The sequence below is a fragment of the Phalacrocorax aristotelis genome, chromosome 8 (assembly GCF_949628215.1).
Source record: "Phalacrocorax aristotelis chromosome 8, bGulAri2.1, whole genome shotgun sequence".
NCBI classification, from domain to species: domain Eukaryota; kingdom Metazoa; phylum Chordata; class Aves; order Suliformes; family Phalacrocoracidae; genus Phalacrocorax; species Phalacrocorax aristotelis.
Window position 1 is genome coordinate 14,216,024 of NC_134283.1, and position 9,387 is coordinate 14,225,410.

Sequence of the window (9,387 nt, forward strand, 5' to 3'; positions counted from 1 at the left end):
ACCAAGGCCTTCAACATTGCACCTAGACCAAAGAGGAGCAATACATTGGAAAAAATCTTTCGAATCAGGTTCAGAGAAGCTGATTTCTGATGTTCTTCAACTCAGAGCTTAAATTTTTTTTTTTCCGCTGTAGAAACTTACACAAAAACGACAAAGAAGGAAAAATATATGAAAAGCCAAGAAATAATGACTTTTTAATCTTTGATGATATCTACTCAGAGGGTAACTATCTGTGAGGATTGCAAAATTTAACCTATCATTTTCATGGTGACAACAGAATTTATAGATTAAAGATTTATAGATTTTAAGCATTTGGAACAAAACCATCTGGCTCCACGATAGCCAGCCCCAGACTCAGTGCTTCAATAGCTAGAGCTCTTCTCACTGAACAAAAGCCAAACCTCAAGTCGTCAACAGCATCTGGCTATGATAAAGCCTTGCTCCAACACCAACTATTCAGAGATGCGTTGCTAAATTAGCAGGATGCGCCTGAGAAGCTGAACTGCATAAAGGCGTAGGTGGAGATGCAGTAAGTATCCTAAGAAGGCTAGATAAGGTATTGAGCATGTGCCTCTCTAAATAGAGAAGAGGACAACTAAAGCTGGGTAGACACAGACTAAATTTTAGAAATCTGTTCTCACAAGAGTCAAATGCCTTGGGATGCTTACAGATGCTTCCAGCCAGGGAGGAGGCAGCTCCTGGGAGCAGCTGGTGGGATGGTGCCATGCCAGGGAGGGTACCAATGCAGCACTTGGCTCCACTTGCTCGGGGAAACCACCTCCACACTCCCTCACCATCCCCATCTTGGGGTCGGAGACCCAAAACACCCAATTGCCCAAGGCTCGGCAGGGAAATGGGGTCACCAGGGCCAGGGTGGCCAGAGGCTCACTCCTCACCCACCCAACAAGCCCATCATGCTGCCTATTTTGAAACTACTTCTGTTCCTCAATCGTAGGGTAGAAATAGAAAACTTGTGTCAAGTTTCTCTGACATTTTATAACTGCATTTGCACTAACACATGTAGACGACACATTTATTGACATTGTAACAACTCCTCCAGGACAACAATATTTTTTTTAAAATGGAAAAGATAAATCTCCCATAGATATTGCAATGAATCTTACACTGACATCCTAACAGCTCTGATTCAATCCTTGAATAGGGAAGAGCTCATTAAAAATATCTTCCCTAGTCACTGCATGGGGCTGATGGCTCCTTCAGCCCAGCCCCAGCGACTCCCGCGTGCAGCTGGTTATGCCAGACAGGAACAATTTATGGTTTCATGAATTTGATGAAGTGACATATACACTCAGATTAGTATGTTCGTAAGAATTGTAAAGGTTTCAGGCCCAGATTTTGTGAACAAGTTTAATTGGCCCACGATTACTATGACTGCATATGCAAATGAGATCAGAGCAATTTCACATGTAAATAGCCATAAATTGGGCACGCCAAGCCTGCTGCAGACTCGCTGCTGCCCTGCCCATGTGGTGCACAAGCCAGCCCCTGAACTCTTGACACCTGCATCTTGCTGGTGCTACCCTCGGGATCCCACCTACGCAGCAACTGCTTCATGTCATGATCAATACCACAGACTGTGGTAAAACTTGGCTGAAAGCTTAAGCACTGGGCTGCAGAAAGCGCAGAGCAATGCATAGCCAAGAAACGGGAGATGGGAGAAAGGGATCACAACCCAAATGTTGAGCCAGCACCTCTACTCCAAGGAGGCTGCTTCTCTCACTATGTGAAATCTTCGCAAGCTGCGTTTCCATCCAGGGCCTGGAGGAGACAAGAGAGGATCTTAACCTCTGGTACATTCACTCCTGTCCAGGCAGAAGGCACCCAGCAAGCTCTAGTTGTGTCATTAGCACAAGCTTTGGTCTTGTGCATGGGGGAAAACTACACAAGGGCAAATGTTATCATTATTGCAAATGCAACAGTAATTCAGACAAAACAACCATTGCTGTAGGTTCAAACTGGGTTTTTTTTGTGGCAGCGGAGAGTGGCTGGGGCACGAGTACACTGCGGGGCAGCACCTCACCTTTCTACAGAGCAAGGCACCAGCCCAGGGGTGCTCATCCTCAGAGCCGAGAGGGAGATGCTGCAGCATCAGCAGAACCTGGAGGCACTGCAGGAGAACCACCCCAGAGCTGCTGGCTCCAGACACAGCAGCTCCTGCCCAATTTCCTTATGTACCTCATTTGCACACTGTATTTGTTGTTCTTAATGAAGAAAGACTTCAGATCTTCAGCTATGGACTTCGAGCTTTTAAAAAAATTGAAAGGATAAAAGCCTACTATTAATGAAGAAAAACAGAGCTGTGCAAGCCTGAAACAACTAATGACCTATGCAGAGCTATAAACTGATAAAGATTTGCTGGTCTCTAGTAAGAAGTGAAGCACCAAGAGTTTTCATATAATATGCTCTTAAGGAAGACTCCGGCATTCAGTCTATCTGAACAAGATGCTTTAGGCTTGTTCCTGAAGACTTTTGTGCCATTTATGGACCATTTCTGCATGTAAAACAGGAAATTAGTGCACTAAAAATGAGTTATGCACCAAATTAGTCTGTTTTCATACCCACAAAATCCCAAAGCAGCTATATTTAACTCTGACCCAAGTATTCACCTCAGGGGTGAATTACCTAGAGAAGCTGGAGTCAGACAGAAAAGCATTTGCAGCTTTAGGAAGCTTATTTTACATATTCACCAGTAACTTCATTTTGTGGAAACAAGTGCAGACTTGGTGCACATCGTGTTATGACCCAGGGTGGCAGGGGCCATTCCCATAGCACCAGATCCCCACAGTGCTGCTCCACCTGACCAATTCTATTATTCTCAGGTCTTTCCATTTTAGGATCCCGCATCAGTCTCATTCCACATCATCCTGTGCCTGGCGGTAGGGGCTGGAAGGAGCTTGGGAAGGAAAGGTAAACCTGGGCCATGTTGTGCAATGGCCTCCCAAACTGTGGGACCTTTTCTCACCCATATTCTGGGCATTTTCCAGAAATGCAGAGATCCTCCTGATTTCAGCAGGAGGCACCACTCAAAACTTTCCTGTAACTGTTGCTCAGCCCCTGGGTGTGTGTTAGCATTAGGGAGGTCACAAGCAAGAGCTGGAATAAGAATTTGCTTCTTTTGCCCCTTTTAACTCAATGCAGTCTCCTCTATGTACATCTGCAAGCTAGACTCAGCAAAAACATCCTTCGCAGATGAACTGTACAAGTACGTAATAAATAAATAATAACAATAACCGTTTGTGTTAATATAGCACCTCTAACCCAATTATCTGAAAGCTCTTTGCAAATACTAATTAATTAAGTCTTGCAACATCCCCATGACGTAGGTTGTTATTACTATCCCCATTTTACACATGATAAACGGGAGTCACCAGGGTGATGATGCTTGCCTCAAGCACACAGTTAACAGCACAGCCAGAGCAAGCCTCAGCTGGGCAGAGCCCATGCTCCAGCACTAGCTCTCACTTTGCATGCACATGATGTCACTCTGAAAAAAAAAGGGGTTGTGGGAATGCCTGTCACACTACAACAGCAGAAGGGTGGGAAACTTCCCAGCCTTAATGACATACCACCAGAGCCAACCCTTACACTCGGCAAGCACCAGGCTCCTATTTGCTGCTTTGCTGCCCCAGAGGATGCCCACAAAACTCTAGATCCACAGAAAAAAGATGAAATCATACCTTGCCTCTTCAGCCACCAGCAAAGCATGGAGCAATAACTGTTTGCCTTGGCTCTACTCCAAGGCAGAGATTGTAAAACAAAGAGGTGTAGGGCAAGAGGTCAAGCCCCAAAAGTATTCATAACAGCACAGGACTCTTATGGGCAGTTTTCGTTTCCTCCAGGTGCCACGAATGTAAGCATCCCCAGAAAAATCTATAACTTATGACAGGTGTAGCCATTTGTGTTTAGCTAGGAAATGGCCCATCACAGAAGGGCAAGTTGATGGACCTGTAAGGGACTGAGTGCCTCCAAGCACCAGCCTTGCCTATAGAAGCCGGGGAGGCTCAAGCTGAGCACTTGGTGCTTGCTCGCATAATCTGCACTGATGCCTTTTACATACCTCAGCATTTTCAATATTCACTTTATTCATCAATCCTTTAAAAAAGATTCTAACATCAAAAAAGGAAATTATTTTTTAACTTGCATTTTATGAAAAATTCATCATTAAAAAGAAAGACAGCTGCTGGTCTCTCTCTGCCGGAAGCAGGTTCAGTTACTTTACATATTGGGAAAGTCAAGGCAAAACACCTCTGAAAATTACCCTTTTCTTCTCTCCCCTGACAGGGGAACACATTTGAAGGGCTTTGCATTTGTTACAACTATTTTACATCCACACTGGTTTTAATTAACTGCTGCTGGCTGGAAGAGCTTCCACAGTTCCCTGGACCAGCCGTCCAAATTGGGGATGCTTTGGGCCTCTTTGGGCAGGAGCGTGGCTAGAGCTAGACTCAATTCATTTCAACTTACCCCAATGCCAACAAAATGTTTCAAAAAGGGAAATATTCTACATTCCTGTTGTACCTTTTCAGGAACATGCTGGCTTTCACCCCAGAAGAGCGCTGTTATCAAACCCATCCCCACTGTGCACTGAGCCATGGGCTGCTTGGTAGTAATGGGGGGAACCACGCTTTCATCTGCAGTGAAATCCATCCTCCCCATTTTTAACATCCAAGTAATAAAATTCACACAGCTAAATGAAATATGTTGTTAATTATTTTATGGACTCATTGCCAATTCATTCTTTCCCATGTTATACTGAGGTCAGTTAAGTGCCGTCCCAAGTCCCCTGCTCCCCCAGCAGCACCGTGCATGCAATGCGGAGGAAAACAGGCAAGAAGGTGTATTGCTTTAAGTCAAACAAGATAAGGTGTGTTTGCCAGTTGATTACTAAACCTAGGAAAGATCAAACAGCTCCAGTGTAGAAGAACTGGGTACAGCAGCTCATAGCAAGTGCTGTGGCTAATTCCAGACCAAAGGGGAAGCAGGATAAGAGGAAATTTATGAGTAAGCTCTTGAAGTAATGAAACGAAAGTAATGCTGATTGGCCTCATTTACAGCAGTTCAAAAGCTGAACAGTATTACTGAAGTAGTGAAGGATCAACTGACAATCATTTCCACAGCGAGGAGTGGAGCTGACCCACAGGACAGTGCGGAGGGTGTGGGTATGGGGGGGCCACAGCTGCTGGCCCCCATTTCCCCTCCCTGCATCACCTGGAGGGTCCCGCTGGACCTGCAGGGGCACCAGCCCAGCTTCCTTGAGAAATGAAGTATGCAGTGCTGAGTGATAACCAGAGCAGCTCACTGGCTCTGCTTTTTGCCTCCGTAAAATGGAGGGCAAGGCCGGAGAGTGGGCGGGTGCCCCAAAGATCCCTGCTGGGAGACGAGCACTGTGTGTGGAAAGCACTGCCCTGGTACAGAGGAGCCCACGGCCGGCTGGGCTTTGCAGGAGCAGGACGTTGGCCAAGGTCCCACCAAGTGCTGTCCATGGAGCTCACGGGGCCACCCAGGGCTGCATCAGCCCAGGGTGAGCACGGGCCCTGCAGCGTGTGGGCCCCCCTGCTTGCCTGGCATGGTCAGGGCTCTGCTCAATCACAGCAGACAGTAACCAACAAATAAAATAAAAGCTCGTGGATCTTCAGTTTTTCTAGAGCCTATTTTTAGAATCAAGGAGATTTCTCTCCAAGGTTCATAGTGTGCTCACCCAGAAATGGGGCATGGAGAAAGCGTCACGTTTGTTACTAACGTACCTTTGCTTCAGGACTGAGTTTGACCATTGTCTGGGTCAGAGTTGTGTGGGAATACATTGTCTGTGAACTTGGGGCCATCTGGAAAACATGTGATTCTGCGGAATTTGGAGAAAACCATCTGCCCATAGGTTGCACTGATGTGCTGGTGGAACATGCAGTTTACAGAAATGTTTGTCTCTTCCTGGCTGATGTACTGTGTTATGACTAATTTTTGTAGGCCACATTGCATTAAGTCAGGACATGCAGTGAAAACAACATGCCTGATAAAATCTTATGTGAGACAATGAAATGTAATACATACATTTTGAAACTGTAGAGAGAAAAATCGTCTTTCCTCCTACACATTGATTCAAGTAAGCACAAAATCACTGTCCATAAACCTTTATGGCAAAATCCATGGTGTTTCCAGTAGTATTTCACATACTGGGGCGGGGCGGGGTGGGGAGATGAACCCCAAAGGAGTGAAGTGTTTTTAAACTTTGTATTTTGATACTAAACGGAGCGATCTAGTTTAGTTTAGTCTCAGTAATGCAGAGAATCCTAATCCACAGCTGCACCAGCTGTTCTACAGAACACACTGGTCATGCCTGAGTCGTTCCCACTCCGTGGGGATTGAAACCCAAACGTTATTCATGTGGAAGAAAAAATCCCATGAGATGACCGGGAGTTCCAGTATCCATGTGGACGCACAGTGGGACTGGGTGGCTGGGGCAGAGGCTCTCGGGGTGAGGCTACTCAGCGAGGAAGTTCCCACAAGGAAAACTTGTTATTTTGGGGTGGTGGGGATGCAGCGGCGTGGATGCAGGTGTGGGTCTGCGGCTGCAGTGGGAAGGATGCGGATGTCGCGGGGAGGATGCGGGGCGGGAGCGGCGCCGGCCGGCGGTCGCCCCGCGGCGGGGCTCGGCGGCGGGGCCGGGCGGCGTGGCCGGGCGCGGCGCGGCCCACGAGGTGGCAGCAGACCCTTTGCAATGCGGCGGCGGGGTGGGCGGGCGGGCGGTGGTGGGGGCTGGCGGGACAGCCCGGTCCCGCGCCGCGACTTCCCGCCCGCGACCGCGCTGGGCAGGACGGCGAGGGGGCTGCCGCGGGATCAGTTGGCTTCACGTTGCCTTTTACACTGCAGCAGGACAGGCCTGCCACGGAAACCTCTCCTGGCAGGGCTAGGGCGGTCGGGGAGCCTTTCCAGGCGGTAACTGGGGCTCCCTCCGAGGTGTGGGGTGCTCGGATGTAAAAAGCTGCCCCGTTACAAGCCCACCCCTGCCATCCACCCAGCAATGCTCTTTGTTTTCTGCCACATTCAGCACAGCTTTCTGGCGTGCTAGTGCTACGATAAGAAACTTCACTCTCTTGATATCTTTTAAATGTAACAACAGGAGAAAATTGTATCTCGAATATCTTGAGCAACCTGCGAAGCTCTCAGCCGGAAGGCGAAGCTGGGCAGTGAAGCCCTGCTGAGGTGGCAGCACCATTGAAGCATAGAAGGTCCCTTGCCCATCTCACACGCAATGGGCAGAAAGCGGTTCTTTGCCTGCTGGGGGAAAATTAAGGCATTTTCCACGAGGTATGTCCAGGGACTAATGAGTCCTGCATCAGCCACCCTTCTCTGGGAGCCATGTCATCAGGCGCCACAGACATGGGTGTGTTGGGGGCCGTGTGGTGTCACGGCCCAAATGGGCAGGAGGCCCCTGCAGGAGCGGGGGACAAGTGGGGCTCATTTCAGCTACAGCTACAAGGCATGATCAGTGGTGCAAACCCAGACAGGGCACCATCAAAATTCAGCAACTGGTAACTGTACCAGGGAACCTGCAGGGTGATGGCAGATGGCTGAAGGAGTTTTTTCTTTATACACTGAAAATGCGAATGTGGAATTGCTGCCCGCACTGATTTTCTGCCTCCCAAAGAGCTCACACGCTGAGACTGCTATACATCTCGTCGATTAAGCAGTCAAGATGTGCTGAATAATAAATGACCACAGAAAGACCTTGGCTGCAGCTGGGACCAAGTCCCCAGGTAACTGCAGCAAGTGCAGTGGGTGCATGCCATTCTAGCGGAGTGCTCCCAGCTCCTGGCTTTGCCAGGGATACTCCTCTCTGAAGAGTCCAGCTTTCTTGCCATAGCTGGTGCCTTCTCCCTCACCTGTCCCACCCAGCCTTTGTGAGCCTACAGTGCTGTCAGGGAGGGCTGAGCCCAAAGACCCAAGCATCCACCGTCCCTGTCCTTCACCCTGTGAAGGTGTGAGTAGAGACTCACAGCTGCCAGTTCCCTGCCTCCTTTGCATCTCCAATACATAGACCACTGGCCACTTTAAATGTGTTATGGGGAAATCATATGTATACATATGAGAATGAAGTAACAGCTAAACAATATGACCTACATCAAAGAAGATCATTGGGTGTCTGTTACATTAAATAAGGTGGATGAATCCTCCATCCTGATCAGTTTTAACATTTATTTTCGGCAAAGCATGGGCACAATGGCATTTTACTTTCACCTTGGGTGGCAATATACCTTTGTTTAAAAGACTGTAAGGAGCAGAGAAGTGGAAGGAATGAATACAGTTTGAGGTTATTGCTTGGGTGGGCAGGAGAACATGAAAATTCAAAACATCCCAGCAGCCTATAGATGTAGGCAAACTCCTGGTTGTTCAGGCAACTGATTGTTCAATAAAAGCAAATGGACAAAGCGAAGCATCACTGAACTTGAGAGATAAAGGTCCTAACAAAGAGACTTTTTACAGAGTCCAGGGGTTTTTTTGCCTGTTTATATAAGTAAAACCCAATTTGAGCAACTGGAGCATCAGCTCTTTACAGTGAATGATAATTTGGCTGGAGCAGCAAATAAGATCGTGTAAGATCCTCTAAAGAAAGCCCAAAATATATAACCTCGTTTCATTAATAAATGGCTTGAATCCAAGCATAAAAACGATGTGACTTTAATGGTTTCTCCAACTGGTAGCCACATTCCTTGTTAGCAGGAGATCCCATGTGGGAACATTAAAATAAGACATCCCCACACTGGCTGGGAGTGATGAAACGCAACCTAGCAGCTTCAGCACGCATCAGAGGATGGAGCTTCGTAATAAAATATTCAAATAAGCAATTCAGCCCTAAATGTTTCTGTACCTACTGGGTGTCCAGACTTTTAAACTGGGATTTAAAGATCTTTATATTTCTAAGTGCCAAGTTTCCATAAGTAAATATGAAACTGAATGTCAAAAGGTGATAATTATGACCCAGTTTGTAGCTGGAAGTCTAACTGGATAATTTAAACCTGCATTTTGGCTTAGTCCAGGAAAACCATCAAAATCTAGCATCTCTCTGTGAATAAATCTTTGTGAAGTTGTCATGCCACAGGTAGGAGAGGGACCATGTGATATGGTAAGTTCTCATTTTTTGCTTCAGTAGACTCATTTTTTATTGAACAGCAGAGTAAATATTTAAGCAAAACTAGCATAAACTTCTGGCAGGTATGCCATGCTAAGTAGCAGTCATTTACTTTTAAATAATTAAAAGTCAATATACAAGCATAGCATTCTTGTTGCAGTGCGGCATAAGGTACCACCGCTCTGCCTACATGTCACTTCAGAGCCTGATTTACTAACAAAACATTTAGCTCAGCTCATTTT